This window comes from Macrobrachium nipponense, chromosome 20, assembly GCF_015104395.2.
Source record: "Macrobrachium nipponense isolate FS-2020 chromosome 20, ASM1510439v2, whole genome shotgun sequence".
Lineage (NCBI taxonomy): Eukaryota > Metazoa > Arthropoda > Malacostraca > Decapoda > Palaemonidae > Macrobrachium > Macrobrachium nipponense.
The window spans coordinates 37,175,849-37,194,246 of NC_061089.1; the positions used below are offsets into that span (position 1 = coordinate 37,175,849).

Genomic DNA, 18,398 nt, shown 5'->3' on the forward strand with positions numbered 1-18,398 from the left:
CAACAAAAAAAAAAAAAAAAAAAAAAAAGACCATTTTGGGAAGTTTGGATTCTGATATGATATTAAAGGTGTATGATTATTCATACTTGATATTATTTCTAAGCTTCAATTTCATACCACGCGGAGAAATTAGAAAATCCCTTTTTAATTGTACTTATTTAATGCAACGGAGAACTTAAAAAAGGTAAACAAAACTATGCAATCAACTTGGCACCATAAAATCCCACGCATAAATGTCCTCTTCGAAGTTTATGGGAATGCTTGCTTAATTGAAAGGGACAGAACAGAACCAGATCAAGGACTAACGGAGAAAAGCCTAGTTAAACAGCTTTAAAAATAAAAATCAAGCACAGTCAAGTAAAAAGTAATAAAGAGAAAGATTGTGAGAGGAAGATCACGCCCACTCGCTATTTTTCTGACTATCTGAGGCAATGTTATTCAAATAGTTTCTACCATATACATTATTCAAACGCGTTATTACATTAGTATTTTACCAAGAAGAGTAGATCCAGCATCTGACTTTAAAAATCATTCTCCAAAAAACTAAAAAACGAGCAAAAGGATAACAGCCAAATGGTGAGGAACTGAGAAGTGTTTCAGCAACTCTCCCCTTCTCTTCCGCACCACTGAGCAACCTACAGGCTGTGTCCCGCCAATCACAACTAAGGGTCGAATCAAACCAATTTCTAATTCGTTACGCTTCACTTGCTTCCCAGAGATAAGGGGCCCCTCCCATCACACACGAACTGTTTGTTAGGCCACGGTGCTAAAGCACACAAATCCAGGACCGAAGAGGCCATTTCTGTGTTACGATTTCCTGTTCGAAGGACATCAAGTTCACTTGTTAAATTTAATCAAAAGAGGGGAAGCGCCGTACGCGAAGGTCAGGAGGATTTTTTTGGCCGTAGTGCGAGTTCTCTCTCTCTCTCTCTCTCTCTCTCTCTCTCTCTCTCTCTGTGTGTGTGTGTGTGTGTGTGTGTGTGTGTGTGAAAACATAACAAAAGCATCTATTTTTCAATTTATTCTCAAATATCACTGATGCAAATGCTGGCTTTTGTTTGATTGAATGTGGATGTTCAAACAGAGCAAAACCTTTGGGATTTATGCAGTTGAAAAAATAGGAATGCAACAGAGAAATACAGCAAGTCAAAATGAAAATTGCTTTCGTGCAACTATGCCTATTACGTCCTTCTCTTACAGAGGTGGTTCAGGAGTTAAAGGCATCTAATCAGTCTCCTTTTCCAACATTTTGCAACAGTGCAGTGGAGCAATAACAGAATCCTCGCATTATATAATGGGGAGCATTTTTAAAAATAAAACTTTTCTCTCTCAGGTATTTTCTAGATTTTATGGACGTATTTAAGTCACATAAAAATTTCAATTTCAAAAACTGAAATCATCTGGCAAATATCTTTTCGGTTGAAATAATTATATCTTCGCTTGTGCAACATTTGAAAGGTTTCAATCATAAAGCAGAGGGCAAACATATAAAAAAGTTATTTCCTTACAAGAATAACTACTTTATCTAGAAAAATAAATTACTCCAAATACAGGCTATTTGGTTTAGCAGATTAAGACCGATAACGTTCGTTACCAAATTGGCTAAAACAATAATACCCACTGGCAAAAAAACTCTAAAAAACGACTTCCCTCGAATGAAAAAGGGAAGAACATACTAGCAAAAAGTACACATCTTCCTTGAAGAATTTTTACTCGGCTGACGAATACGGTTAAAAATATCTTTTGTCTGGTTAGAATGGCAAGTATGAAAAAAAAGGAACAATGTAATGAAATTCTTTGGGGCATCCACTCTAACGGATCTGTTACTAGATAAGCAAGTCACAAATTAAATGCCTCTACTGACAGAAAATCCATTTAAAAACAATAAACTTTTCAGATAAAAGTATCTTTGATTTAAGATATGATTTCTTTGTTGAGTACTTTACCTATATGCCAAAACTATAAAGTTTATTAACAGAAGTTAAGAAAAGTTATCTATTAACCTAAAGATCCAAATTATCGAATCTGTTTTCCAGACTAACCAAGTGGATGTTGACTACCTAAGGAGAGGTATGACTCCATCAGTAATTAGTTGAATGATTTGGCAGTGCTAAGAAGTTATCGCAGGGTAGGAACGATTTGGATACACCATTAAATCTCCACAGCAGATTAAGTGAAACCTCAAATTAACTCCACCTTCTTAGTGTCGTACAGTCATCATTACCACACTATTTATTTCTCTAGGTTTTAATACGATATTAACTCGCCGCTATATTTCTATCATGTAAAAGTTCATCTTAGTTTTAATTTTCATCACATTTATTGAATATCTTGGTACAGAGGAAAAAGATTTACTTGATTTTGCAATGGATTCGTATCATAAGGCAGGCCTTACCTTTAATTTTACTCTTTAATCATATACGTATGCATATATATATATATATATATATATATATATATGCATATACATATATATATATATATATATATATATATATATATATATATATATATTTATATATATATATAACAGTAGAATGTATAAATGATACACCAGAAATTAACATGAGAATTATTAGTAGCACAGAACAGATGCTAATTGTGATCATAAACTTATCACTTTCATTTAAAGCACACGCAAAAAGTAGGCAATATCTAGGTTCGATACATCAAAGTTACAATAAAGCTTCTTGAAGACGAACATTATGAGGCTTTTGCAACGAAGCGTCGAAACAGAATTACCAGAAAAGTAAACAATCAACGAGGGATGGTCTGACTTCGAGAATGTTTACCAATTTACCAGAAAGGAAGTACTTGGTCTGTGGGTAACAAGACGGAAGCCATGGAAACCATGCGAGACATGGGATGCAATAAAGAAAAGACAAAAATAAAAAGTAGAAAAATTTTCCAGAAGATGACACTGCAAAGTGGTGCGTGCCAAGTACTCAAGTTTGGATCGGAGAGAATATTCGGACAAAAAGGGCTGTTGGAAAGCCATGTATTATTGAATGTGGCAATGGTCCTAGGGTGGCACTGGAAGATGAGAAATTGGATAAGAGTTGCTATTAAAATTTCCTACTCTGCAATCTTATGAAAAAAAAAATTTTGCTTTTTAATTCATAATTCTGGAAACGTCGTCATAACTGTCTATAGTGGAAGGCAGTACTGCGCATCACTATAATGTATAATATTCTTTAAACAAGACAGGAATTTCGATTTGAGCTATTCTGTTCATATAATCCTTGGAAGACCACTAAGATTACCAATGTGATACGGAAACACGAAAATTCAAGTTTCTGTGGTGGAATGGAATGGAATACTAAGCTTAGGTCAAAGGCCAAGCAGTGGGGCCTATTAAGTCATTCAGCGCGCTGGAAAGGAAACTGATAGTAGGTAGATTTGCAAGATGTAACAGTAGCAAAAGCTTGCAGTTGCACTATGAAATAATTGTTAGAGGTTGGATAGCAAGATAGAGGAAAAATATTACGAATGGACGTACAGTAAGAGGAATGAAATGAAGTTTCTGTGGTTTATTAAATCCCATTCCAATTTACTACAGGATATTTGTACTTACCACTGCGTCACACATGAACGGTTACCAATGGCTTCAGAGTTGCTTGCGTAACTGCCCAATTTCGTAACACTGTTGGGATGGAAGAGAGAGACCGTTAGTCTTTTGAGATATTTTCGCGAAGTAAATGTCAATTTACCTACACGCAAGAAAACCAAGAGAAGATATTTGTTGAACAGCACACAGACACGCAACGCTGCGGTGTTCTACCAATTGTGTTCACGTTCCTAATAAATAAGGGGCCAAGCAACTCTCCAGCAATGCTAATGGGCGTGCTGCTTTTGGCATTACCGTCTCGGCCAACAAGTCGGTAATATCACACAAGTCCTGATTTCTCCTCTGTCAGCTACACAAAAACAAGAAACTAAAAAAAAACTCTGGAAAGTTCCCAACGCCATCGAATGCGTGCTTATATAAGTTATGTACAAGTTGTTATTTTTTCAGCTTTGCTTTATTTACTATACCGTGTTTCATTACAAGTTTATCTGACTCTTGGTATGATTATCACACATATCATGACAGTACACAAGCGAATATTTTATCACTGTTGGTACTTCAGTTCTAATCGCCGTAAAAAAATCTTAAAATAAAAATTCCATATTTAGGCAACACAAAACCGAACATGCTCTAATCAAGTTCACCCACGCCTTGGAATGAGTGCGTGCCGAAGTGGGTATGTGTTGCCACTTTTTTTTTTATTTACCATACCGTTCATTACATGTTTAGTAATGAACGGTATGTAGAAAATGTTTCATCACTGCTCATATTCCATCTCAACTCTCTCTCTCTCTCTCTGAACCCTACACACATGAATGCGTTTACCGTTTGGTTTGAAAAAATAAAAAATGAGAAAATACATAAAAATAGCAATGAGAATATCATAGCATATAATAAAAATAAAGTAAAGGAGTGTGTTTGCTATGCACTCAGGCTTCATGACCAACCAATGAAATTCATAAATATCATATATCTTCGGGGCCTTGTTCCTGGTGTGACGGAGAATGTCGAATGACAATTTGGAAAATTGAGAGATTACTGTATATATATTAACCCCCTTGTTCGCTCGTTCACACAACCATTAGCCTCAGGTCTGTATGGAATAATTGTTACTTTCTGTATCCCCATGAATTCCGCTAAACATTCCAACGTTTTGTTCACAAATTCTCTGCCATTGTCGGTCAATAGAACCTCGGGTGACCCGTATCTACTACAAATGACACCATTGAAAAATGCTACAGCTACTTCTGCAGCCGTTTTATGCTTAAGTGGGAAAATTTCTACTACCCTTGTAAGTTCATCTATTATTACTAACAAGTACTTACTTATTCGCATATCTAGACTCACAAAAATTTCCCAGGATATCCATATGTATTCTCTGAAAAGGTCTACTTGGTATAGGAAATGATCCTAATTTGCATGAAGTTATCTTTGCAGGTTTGCATGCGTTGCACACTGTACAGTTTTTCACAAAATTTTCCACATCTTTACCATGTTTTTCCAAATGTATTTAGCACGAACCTCATTATACGTTTTTTCTATCCCCAAGTGTGGACTACCGGACCTGCAATGAACTATATCCAAAATCACTAGAATTAGGACTTTCGGAATTACGATCTGTGTAATATCTCCTTTACTTTCACTGGTTCTCAATTTACATTTAATTTTCATAACCAATACATTACCTTCTAACTCCAAACCCGAAAAAGGCAACTTATAACGTTTCCTGGCTAATTTCCCCTCTAAGAAACGCTTTTGCGTCTGCTAGAATCTCGTCTTCATGTTCCCTTTGCTCTATGAGAGCCATATCCCATTGTAAAGACTCGCTAGTGACTTGCGCAACTTGGAATCCTTCCGTGTCATGAAAACTTCTACTAAGGGCATCTGCAATTACAGTAAATTTGCCCTCTATATATTTGAGCTTTGCGTCAAAAGACCTAATAGTTAGAAACCATCGAGCTCTTTAAGGCGACAAAGATCTAATAATGGCTTGTGGTCTGTAAGAACTTCTACTTTATTCCCCATCAGTAACATTTTAAAATGAACCAAGCTCGACACTATTGCAAAGGCTTCTTTATCTATGGTAGCCATTGATCTCTCATTGCTGCCCTTTGTCCTGAACTTCCTGCTATAAAAGGCTATGGGATGGAATTTCCCATCAAACTTTTACATGGCAAGCACCCATACCCTCCTGGCTAGCATCGATCACTAATGTGAAAGGTTTGCTAAAATCTGGGAACTTCAAAACAGGGGGATTCATTAACGCGTCTTTAACCCTTAAGCTTTTGAAAACTCTCCGACTGGGGTTCCTTCCACTGAAATTGAACGTCTTCCCACAATACATCTGTTAGGGGCGCTGCTATATTAGAGAACCCTTTAACAAACCTCCTGAAAAAACCAGCGATACCCAGGAATGGCTTAATTTCTTTCTTTGATCTTGGGGTGCGAAAATTCGTTATTGCTTTGACTTTATCGTCATTTACTCTAACCCCTTCCTTAGATATGACATGGCCTAGATATGTGATTTGCTTTTTCAAGAACGAACACTTAGCTAGCTTAATTTTCAACCCGGCTAATCTAAGCCTCCTAAGTACTTCTGTAAGCACTTCCAGGTGTTGCACGATCGTGTCCGTTGCTACTAGTATATCATCCATATACACGGAAACATTTTTACCCAATAACCCGTGCAAAACTGTATTTACCAACCTGGTAAGTCAATGCATAAACGGACAGAACCGTCCTTCTTAGGCACCGCTAACAAGGGAAAGTTGTAAGGAGACACACTAGGTCTAATGATTCCTTCTTCCTCCCATCTATTGACCTCTTTCTCTACCTGTTCTCTGATTTTGAAAGGTATGCGGTATGCAGGAATAGCAATAGGTTTTGTGCCACTCTCCAAATTTACCTTATGCTCTAACACATTAGTCAACCCCAATTTATCACCTTGCAAGGCTACCGTATCCCCAAATTCTGCCAAGAGCTCACTTATTGCTTCAACGTGCTCACTATAATCCGCATTGGCTAAATGTTCTCTAAATATTAGTTTCCTTGATTCCTGCCTCTGAAAACTCAGGTTTCCCCTTTACGATAACCACTGAACCACTATTACAACTCAATCTTGGAGATCCAATATATATGTATTCCTTTGGTATCTCCTAACTGTATCATTACAGTTTAGTAATTCTAACCATGTAATCCCATTCTTGGATACACTGTTCACCGATGCCGTGATAATAACCCCTCTAAGCTTTTCGCTATTTTCAATAACACACATCCGTAGGTTTCCTCACTTCCCTCAATTTGACTTTCACCATAGTCTTTGAACCAGGCATTAACACAATATCCTCCGATAAAACACCTTTATATTTTTGGTTAGTACCTCCCCTTTCCACAATCCCATACACATCACCATCCTTAGTTCTCATTACATCCACCCCATTGTTAGTATCAGAAATAACATCAATATTAGTATCAGTATCACCACCCATAATATCGTCACCAAAATTTTTACCCCCGTGAACTCCAATAGAATCCCCACAGCCATTTCCCATATCACCAGTGTGGGTTTTAATATTACCACTCCCCACAACCCCAGTATCATCACCAAACACATCCCCTTTTTCAATAATCTCCATATCCTCAGTCCTAATCACGTCCTCATAAGGAAGAAAACACCAGGTATTCTGACTGTTATCCCATTAACACCTGCATATCGAAATCTTGTGTCTCCTACATGCAGGATGACCAAGCAAAAGTCTGTTGCCCAACGCAATCCCTTTCATTACCAAAAATGGTTCTATTAATACTCTGTCACCGAGAGTAAATTGTATTTGAACACAACCCAGGGTGTTTAATCTATGGGCTTGCACATCACACACCGTTTCCGTTGAGGGTTTCAAAGGGTAATGGGAGAACATGGATTGATACAAATTGTGATCCATCAAGTTCACGCTGGCGCCAGTATCAATATATACTGGGATATCGTCCTCCTCCACTGTTGCGTAAACTATAGGCTTGGGCTCTGGGGCGTCCCCAACAAGAACACAAGGGCACGAACTAATCATCTGTACTCTTTTTGTTGGTTGGCCTTCCAAAAATTTCGCCGATCCCTTTGCCCTCTGGAATGACCTACCTGGGAAGTCCTCACATTATAACTCCCAGAACTTTGAGGTGTAGGCCTCGCATCTTTCCGTATCTGAGACAGACAAGATTGTCAATAGTGATCCGCACTCTTACACATTCCACAATATTTAACTCTACACATTTTCTTTGGGTCCCCTGGTTTATTACAATTGAAACAGCGCAACGGCTGTTGCCTTTGATCGATCGATCTTTTGTTATATTCAACTTTTGCACACAAACGGGGAGAAAAAAATTCAGTATGTCTATGCACCCTATTCCTCGGGCCTGTCCCATTAAAAAATGTACTATCTACAGTGGGACATTTAGACATATGTTTCTCAATTTGGGCATAAAGTAATTCTTCGTCTGAAGTAGGTTCAATCTTTTCATCAAAACTATCCACTATTGCATCCGGTACATCATGCAAGAGCATTGAAAAATGGATAAATTTATGTAAATTGGCAAGTGAGACTACCTCCTGTAACCCATTTAGATATTTTTAATTTCCCTACCCATTCTGCCGCTGAATCAAAAAGTTTTGGACTATGTTCTACGAGGCTATTTGTGCCTTTCTGTATCTTATATAGACCCCTGAGGTCCCTCACCATATCCCCGTGTTCCTTTGAGCCATAAGCTGCTTTTAAAAATGCTTGCAAATTGGCCCAGATACGACATTTTGCAAAGTGGAAACTTCTGCAACGATAGGAGAGGTCACCCTTATTGAAATCTAACAAAGCTTTTGCCTCTCTAAACGCCTCTACATCATCCGTTATGTTTTTTGTGCTTAAATAATTATTCACACCTTCAATAAAGATTTGCACTGGCTGCGAAAGCGCCCCATCTACAATTCCCCTAAATGGGCTCACACACGCACTAAAGTTCGTGACACAATGAATCAAGTCATAGTACCCTTTGCGTTCGTCATTTTACTATTTTTACGGAAGCTCTTGTGTTTTATGACATTTCCCGACCTCAATAACACTAATGTATTTATATACACACAAAACCCAATCCAGAAAAATTAATACAAACTTCTCCCGAATAAAAATAACAAAAAAAAAAAAAAAGCATGCACCACACCCAGTAAATCATCCCACAACCAGCTGTTTGCAGAACAAGGTCACACAAAAATAACACACACACAGGGAGAAGATTAAAAAAAAAAATGCAAAAGCGCTTCCCTCAGCAAACCACCCCTATCTCTCACACACCCATCCAAGTGCCCGGCAATAAATCTCTCTCTCTCTCCCTCTCACTCACTCACTCAGATTCTCGCCTCTTTCTCTCTCTCTCTCTCAGGGCGTAACTCACAACAACCAAAAAACCTCGCTCATATTATTACAAAAACCTCCCCAATGTCCATCGAATCTTGAGACACATCAAAATAAAAATACACTTTGAGCAAATTCATCACCAATAAAAAAAAGAGCAAAAAAAAAAGGGAAAAAAAGAAACAATAAAATTACACTCACATCTTCACATGACTGGAACCCAATCTTGTATACACATCGCACATATGCGCAACCTATTCACCACACCCACTAAACACTTCAATATGTCAAAAATTAAACTTTTTCCCCATAACTTTGGAACACTAGTTTTCACAAATCACCAAACCACTAAACTGTCTGAGGTGCGGAGAGAGAGACTCAACACTTCGAACACCAAACCATTGAATCAGCAAAGAAAACCCCTGAGTTGCCTGTGACATAATTATAACCCTTTTCCTTCCAAAAAATATGTCTAACTGGCCACCAGTCTCTTCGTTAGCATACCTACAGCCTATAAAATGTATAAAAAGCTTTTTAAATGCTGCCACCAAAAACTATTACCCCCCCAATCTAAACTACATAAGTGGCAACTCTCACTTTTTAGTAGCGGCCGGCCTCTCTCTGCAAGCAACATCAAACTAGGCTAATGAGTTCATGTAAATACAAAGATATCCTACTCTTCTGAATTAGTCTGAGTAATCACCCCAAACTCCCAAATTGTCAACCACTACATTTCGATAGTCAAACTTAGAGAATCCCATCTCTAGAATAATGACATGGGACCCATCTGAAACAAAGAGACATATCCATTATATTCCCCACCACACAATGTTAAATAAATGTATACACTTCACACTTCTCTCTTTTCAAAGGCAACTGTTTCCAAGTCATTGAAATATGTGCCATACCTTTTTTGATGGGTCTGTACCAGCACTTGATGTCCTCCGAACCGTCTCCCTCATCTCAAAAGAATGTGTGCTTTCTCTTAAGTATCTTGAGTGGTTGGACCTATCATGCACGCACAAACGGATGCATACATCTGCCACACCCTAAGATCCCTATGGCAACTGTTTAAACAGGCATCAGCCTCACAAATGCATGCTCATCAAATTCCTTCGTTTCAAAGAAGGTTATCCTAGCTGCTTTCTGTCTCCAACCAAAAAAGCTAATACCACGTAATTCACTGACAGTTTCTTCTTTTAATATATATATATATATATTTATATATATATATATATATACACAGAGAGAGAGAGAGAGAGAGAGAGTCCAACCTCTTTAAAACGGCTCCCTTTGGACCAAGCCATTGGTCTACAGAAAATACCGCAAGACAGAAATTACGCCAAATTAAACCCTTCGTACACAGTCTTCTCATTCTAGATATATGTTGCTGTTATCAAAAGTAAATCAAAGCTCATAAATGATTACTGTCATTCGTTAAGTTTAGTTCCTTAAGCTGGCCTGCTCCGCTCCATAAGTATCTCCCCGAAAATGCTTAAACCTTCGATATGTCGGAGCTTAACCACTTTAAAAGTGGCGTTTTACTAAAGTGCGGATCCCCATGTAATAAGCGGGTCGCATTTTTCATGAAAGCGCGTTTTTGTTTACATAAAAAAAAAGCGGCTGAAATTTGCTAACACTTGAGTACTTGCAGGTTTCCTATGCTCCTAACCACCACCACGGTAGAAGTAAGGCACTGCCCTGATTGACATGTGGTGTTGATGGTCAGTATAGCCCCCACCTCCTTGTCTCCACCCCTAACCCATATCCCAACTCAAGACAACACAAAGCACAGCTAATCACCCACTTACAAGGCAGACTGAATACAAAATACCTTCCCTAGGTAGCTTTCATCAAAACTAACATCCTTCACCTATCTCTAGCTTAATCAAAACAATGACAAAAACCTAACTTCCTTCACCTCTCTCTCTTCACAACACTCAACAAACAACGTACTCAGCTACCCACAAGAAATAGGACCGGAAGAAGAATATGCCTCAGACCCCCCTGAGCTATCTTACTATAGTAGATTCACATCAACCATGCATTTGGTGTCTAGGCTAGTCCCTTACGACGCTCAATTGGCTGTTGATAAGCCAATGACAGGGCTGGAAACTCAGTCTCTCGCAAGGGTTCACATGGGTAAGATCTGTTCACCTCTCCTGAGGTATACGTCTTTCAGGAGAGGTGGAACATACATCCTGCCTATGTGAACTCTTGGGAAAGACAGTTTCCAGAACTGTGACTAGCTTATCAATAACCAATCAGGAGAGTCGATTGGGACTGGCCTACACCTAATCAAATGCACGATAGATGTGAATCTATACTTTAGCTACCTGTGCCTAAAACTCAAGCCTTTCATCTTCCAATCTGTTGGCTTCTCCTGCTTCCCAACACTCACTACTATCGCACTTTCCCTACAACTGAAGAGTACCCATTAAATTCTTCATTTCAATATCACCTTCACCACGTCATATCCATGTATCACAAATAAAACTTTTATACACTAAACATTTCATATGCTCATCAACTTGAATCACGGGCTGCTCCATGAGCAAGAGCCCGTGGTGGCATATGGCCAGCTGAATCAAAAACAACAGCTACCAGCACTTGAAAATCTTTTAAAATCTTGCAAAATTAACTCAAAGCCTGAAAGCTTGAAATAAAAATGTAAAAATCTCTGAAAAATTGAAAATTATGTACAAAAAGTCCTGAAACAGACAATCTAGGGAAAAAGGAAAGCAGGTTTCGGTCAGACAGCTGCTTAGTGTTCTTGTCAGATATCCGAGAGGTTTCATTTAAAAGAAGACAGCGCCATTGCTATGTTGCACAACATGGAGCAAAAGGAAGCAACAAGCACTGAAAGACAGATCAAGTCCATCATTAAACTTACCCTCAACTTTGCTTCTTTACTGTCTGAGCATCAGCTTGATGACAGGAGACAGTGCATCCCTTAGTTCCTCAGGAAGTACCTGAATTTTGGCATAATTTAAGGAATGTATTAGATGGAAATGGTTAGTCCAAGTTTAGTTTATTGTCCGACTTCATGTGTAGCCTCCTTGTATTGCCACACTCTTCAGCCTGTGCTGAAAGAATGTTTCCAATTAAATCAGGTGAAGTAGAAACAAACGCCGCTCTTTTGATGGCATGTATTGTAGAGCTCTTTAAACATGGTTTCCATTCTGAATCTGCGCTCTCGTAATATGCCTTTAAAAGTGCACTATCGAGTTCTGGCCTCCTTGCACATTTCAATGTTATACAGCACTTCAAACTTTTCTGGCTTTTGTTGTCAGCAAAGAGAGAGAGAGAGAGAGAGAGAGAGAGAGAGAGAGAGAGAGAGAGAGAGAGAGAGAGAGAGTGTGTGAGAGTGTGTGTGTGTGTGTGTGTCCATACGCAAAATTCAAATAATAGAAGTATTACGATTATAATTCTAATAAAACTGTTGTTTTACGTACTGTATGCAATTATATTACATGAATTATTGTCATATTACCGTATTATAATTTATGAACAAAGCATTTAGGCGCCATTTGCATTCTGATAATGTTTAGTCTTAAAATCGTCAGCACTGCATTTTACCCACATCATCACAGCCATTAGTTGCTACATGAAATGCATTTCGGAGATTTGTTTTTTCGAAAACTATCAAAGGTAGATTTAAAAATGCAATTTACTTATGTATACATAAGTACATTAATGAAGTAAAGGTGTGATTTCGCTAGTATTGGATGTAGCTTTTGCCTCTTCCAAAATGTTTTGTGGCCTGTACATTATTATTTCTTCAGCCACAGCTACTTCATCAAAGAAAGTTAAATCAGTTAGATAGCAATATAAATGGGAATTTTCACAAGTATGAACGAGCATTCTCCTGACTGTAAGAAGAATACAAAGTAGTTAATCAAGAGAATACTTGGGATATCGAAGAAGGGATTAAAGCTACAGATTCTTCTGTTCTTACTAGGCATAAGAGTGCAGAGGAAAACTTGAACCTTCTCGAAAACTATGGATTAGAATAGTGTCTAAACTATGGATTAGACACTATGTCGTTTTCGATTACTTTTTCATGTCACGCCCTTCCCACTCTCTTCTCACACCCCTCACTGTTCGGATTGAACTTAGACTTGAAAGGGCATCAGAGGGGTAGCTATTCTTCTCAGCGACCTCAAAAACTATGGATTAGACACTGATATCAGTCGTTTTTGGCTATTTTAACTTGTCACCCCCCTTCCCACCTCTTCTCAACCTCCCTTCCTATCAGTGCTGAACTTGGACTTGAAGGGAATTGGAAAAGTCACTATTCTTAGTCACTATTCTTCTCAGCGACCTCGAAAACTATATGAATTGGCAGTAATATCTGTTGTATTTGGTTATTCTTAAATGTCAAACCTCTTCCTACCCACTTCTCTATTATCTGGATTAAATTAATATATATATATATATGTCTTTAAAAAAATGTGTGGCGGTGAATTTTTAATCTCAGCTTTCTCCACTTAGTGACAGAGGGCTTAGTGACAAGCATTTGATTCCTCGAAGAGTGCTGAATTGAAAGAAAAGAAAGAAAGTGAGAGAGAGAGAAAAAAAAAGTCGGAATTGGTGACTATGCGGTATGGGTTTGACAACCCCTTCGGAGGTCACATGACTCGGCATGGCATTCGGTTGCTATGCTGTTCCAATGACCGTGTGTGTGTGTGTGTGTTCGTTACATGTAATGTATGGGGCCTAATAGTCTGAGGTGCCAAAGAAGGTGACATTCTTCGATCACCGGTGTTGTGGTATAGAACACATTTGGAGGAGGGCTTGAGGGTGCACCCATCGCAAGGTAGTGTACTATTAAGACTTTGAAAAAGTTACCCTTAGAAAAGAGAGAGAGAGAGAGAAGTGTAGTGTGTACACCTTCATTTAATGTTTCTCTACATGTTGGGGTGATATAATAAATATGTCTCTTTGTTTCAGATGGATTCATGGCATTATACAAGAGAATGGGTTCTCTAAAAAATTCTTGAATATTTAAATGCATAATTAATCAGACTTTGAGATTTAGGGGTTAAGTTTACTTAATCTGGTTCAGGAGAGTAAGATGACAGTTTACTGTCTTTAGAGGGTCAGACTTAGTTCTTTTATTTACTACATTTTATATCCATTTTGTTCCATTTAATGTTTAGCTAATTTGGGAAATACAAGTATATTTTTGTATCTGTGAGGATTCAATAGCCCAGTTAGCATTTTTAGCTCTTGCAGAAGGATAACCAGCAACAAGAGGTAAGAGGATTGCCTGTTTGTTTTTTCTTATTTAAACTAGTGAAATATAGTCGTATAGACTTGGCAAGAGGTGGTGGCAGCGGGTAAAAAGCTTTTTATAGGCTGTAGGTACGCTTCCGAAGAGACTATAACTTGATTAGGCATATTTTTTTGGGGAAAGGGTTGTTATTATGTCACAGGCAACTCGTGTTATTGCTGAGTTAAGGGTCTCAGGGTTCGAGGTTATGTCTCTCTGCACCATAGCCAGTGTCTTTAGCCAACACTTCGTGTGAAGTTGTGTTTCGGGAAATTAAAGTGTAATTTTTGGTATAATAAAGTGTTAATGAATCCCCCCACTCTGAAGTTTCCAGATTTCAGCAAACCATTCACATTAATGACCGTTGCCAGTCAGGAGGGTAATGGTGCTTGCCTTATGCAAAAGTTTTATGGGAAATTCAATCCCATAGCCTTTTATAGCAGGAAGTTCAGGACAAAGGGCAGCAATGAGAGATCAATGGCTACCATAGATAAAGAAGCCTTTGCAATAGTATCAAGTTTAGTTCATTTTAAAATGCTACTGATGGGGAATAAAGTAGAAGTCCTTACAGGCCACAAGCCATCATTAGATCTTTTTAATAAGCCTGATTTGTCACATAAAAGAGCTCGATGGTTTCTAACTATCAGAGATTTCAATGCAAAGCTCAAATATATAGAAGGCAAATTAAATGTAGTCAAAGACAGCCTTAATAGAAATTTTTATGACACAGGAGGAACTCAAGCTGCACTAGTCAATAGTGAGTCTATACAGTGGGATACGAGTCTCATAAAGCAAAGGCAGGATGAAGATGAAATTCTGACAGACGCAAAAGCGTTTCTTAGAGGGGAATTAGTCAGGAAATGTTATAAGTTACCTTTTTTGAGTTTAGAGTTAAAAGGTAATCTATTGGTCAGGAAAATTAAATATAAATTGAGAACTAGTGAAAATAAAGGAGATACAACACAGATTGTAATTCCGAAAGTCCTAACTCCAGTGGTTTTGGATATAGTACATTGCAGGTTCGGTAGTCCACACTTGGGGATAGAAAAACACGTATGAGGTGCGTGCTAAATATATTTGGGAAAACATGGGAAAAGATGTGGAAAATTTTGTGAAAAACTGTACAGTATGCAATGCATGCAAACCTGCAAGGATAACTTCATGCAAATTAGGGTCATATCCGATACCAAGTAGACCTTTTCAAAGAATACATATGGATATCCTAGGAAATTTTTGTGAGTCTAGATATGCGAATAAATACTTGTTAGTAATAATAGATGAACTTACGAGGATAGTGGAAATTTTCCCACTTAAGCATAAAACGGCTGAAGAAGTAGCTATAGCATTTTTCAATGGTATCATTTGCAAATATGACTCACCCAAGGTTTTATTGACTGACAATGGTGGAGAATTTGTAAACAAAACTTTAGAATGTTTAGCGGAAGTCATGGGGATACAAAAAGTAACAATTATTTCATACAGACCTGCAGCTAATGGATTGTGTGAACGAGCAAACAGGAAACTACTCGAAGCTCACAGGAAGACTGTAGGTGGTAACGATAAAAATTGGGACAGATATATTGATATTGTTAGACTTAATATTAACACTATGGTTAGTGATTCCATTAAAATGTCTCCATTTGAAGCTTTATTTGGTTGCCCAGCACAAGGCACATTCGATCTGTTAACTATACCTCATCATGGGGAGGATACAATCAAATCATTAATATCTACAGCGAAAATGACATGCCTGTCTCAGCCGCAATCTCGAGGCCACGACTCGAAAAATGGTATAAAGAAGTAATAGCAAAATATCTGATCCCAAGATTAATGTTGGAGACAAGGTATTTCTAAAAATCAACATGAGAAATGAGCTAAACTACAAGTTGGGTCCGAAATTTGAAGGTCCTTTTAGAGTCATTGAGGAAGAGACTGGAAACAGATTTGTAGTCTTAGAGAAAAAAACATATATCAAAACTGAAAAGAGTTGGTTGTGGTAACTAAAATGTTGTGCAGTTGCATTTTTTTTCTGGTTTTTGCAAATTGATGGTGAAATGTGTTTAATGTTTTTTTTTTCTCTTTCATTTCTTCTACTATTTTTTTATTATGCGCAAACTGTGGCGTTTTGGCGTAAGATTCAGAGGTAAATATTTTACGTGGGAAACTGGATTGAAAATATGGCAAATTTCTGTTAAGATGAGAAATATTATGATAAGCTCGTGGTGGTTCCTGTGTGTATGGGTTTTTGGGGCTGAATTTTTGGCAGTTTTGTTGGTGGTGGATTTTTGGGGCTGAGTGTTTTTTTTTTTTTTTTTGGCTATAATCTTTGGCGGCGGATTTTTTTTTTTTTGTGGTTATATTTTTCTTGGCAATGATCTGACCTTTTACGAGCCAAGAGGGGTTATTGGGGTTTTATAGGTTTCTGTGAAGAGGTGGTATTTTTATCAGTGGTTATATTTGGCGGTATATAATGGGTGAATTGTGGTTTTCTATGGTTTATATCCCGACGAGGTGGTTATGCGGTTTTATATACTTGTGGTAGTATCATGAGTTATTTTTTTTCAAGGACAATTTTTTTGGGTTCCTTTGGTGATGTCCTAGGGATAATTTTGTGGAATGTGGTTATATAGCATCAGTGTAGAATTTTTGGGCTATTTAGAGAATAACGATTTCTGAGGTTGCAAGTCTGACTAGACAAATCTATAGTGCTATTTAAGCACATAAAGTATTCACAGGTAGATTATTGCTGATAATGCTGTTATGAGTCCGGTTGCTGATTTTTCCTTTCAGAGTTGATTACTCAAAGATTTGCACTGTTTTCAGAGATGTTGATTATGACATTCCTTGGGGATGTAGGTAAGGGGCCAATTCCGGTCGATGGGATATGTTGCGGTAGCAAATTCCGTAACAATACATACTGCGTTTACGTGGGAAAGCACTGGATTATATATATATATATATATATATATATTAATAATATATATATAATTTTTTTTGTTTTTTTCTGGGTGTACATTTTGTAATGGGGAAAGTTCAATTATTATTTTTTTTTCCTTTTCCTACGATGGATGTTCGTAATTGGGGTTAAGCTTTACATAGCATTTTTATTTTAGACAGGAGGTATAATTTATCGGGGTATATGAGTCAGATAGAAGGGGTATTAGGCATTATTTTTTTCACGGAGGTTAATTATATAAACCGTACAGGGATTCGTACAGGGATTTTTGTGTTAGACATTATGGGGGGTTTTGTGATAGTATATTTGTCAGATATAGGATTACTTGTGAGGATTCAGTGGGTAAAGATCATATTTTGTTTAGTGAGGAATTTTTAATAATTGACAATGAGATTGGGTATATTAGCCTTCTTACGCCGAAGCCCTAAAAATCAAAACGTCTCCCGTATGCCAAGACGGGTTTGGAGTGAGCGCGGAAGCGGAAAAAATAATTTTTTCAAAAAATCACAGCGGGCTTAGTTTTCAAGATTAGGAGTTCATTTTTGGCTCCTTTTTTGACATTGCCTGAAGTTTAGTATGCAACCATCAGAAATAAAAAAAATATCATTATCATATATAAATAATGCGATATATGGTAGCGACAAGAAAAAAATTCATACATAATTGTATTCAAATCAAGCTGTGCGAAAAACGGTTAAGGTGGCTAATTCTACACTAAACTGCGATCATTTTGATATATAACACATTGTAAAACGATCAAAGCAACACAGAACAAATATTATCACAAAATTCGTAACGCTCGGACGTAATAAAATGTTTTTTTCAAAAATTCACCAGAAATCTAAATATTGTTCTAGAGACTTCCAATTTGTTTCAAAATAAAGAAAAATGATTGAATATTACGATACTGTAAGAGGTTTAGCTTAGAATTGCAGTTTTCGACCATTTCGGACGAGTTAAAGTTGACCGAATGTCGAAATTTTTATATATTTTTATTTATATGCAAATATTGCAAAAATGAGAAAAGCTACAACCTTCAAATATTTTAGTTTGTATTTTTCATGAATTTGCGCACATTTTCATATATGAAACTCTATAAAACGCCTAATATGAAGAGGAGCAAATATTAGGAGAATGCGACATACACATCTCGGAGATTTGCGGCCGCGAATCGGCGCACGGAGGGATAAAATTCACCATAAATCT

At 37.5% G+C, this 18,398-nt stretch overlaps 1 long non-coding RNA gene across 1 annotated transcript in view; it reads right to left on the minus strand.

Moving 5' to 3' along the window:
• Positions 1-18,398, minus strand: part of LOC135220943 (uncharacterized) — a 146,374-nt gene that overhangs the window by 98,093 nt on the left and 29,883 nt on the right. The window contains exon 2 of the long non-coding RNA XR_010315831.1: positions 3,575-3,643. This is a non-coding gene — a long non-coding RNA (uncharacterized LOC135220943). The remainder of the gene's footprint in view (positions 1-3,574; positions 3,644-18,398) is intronic.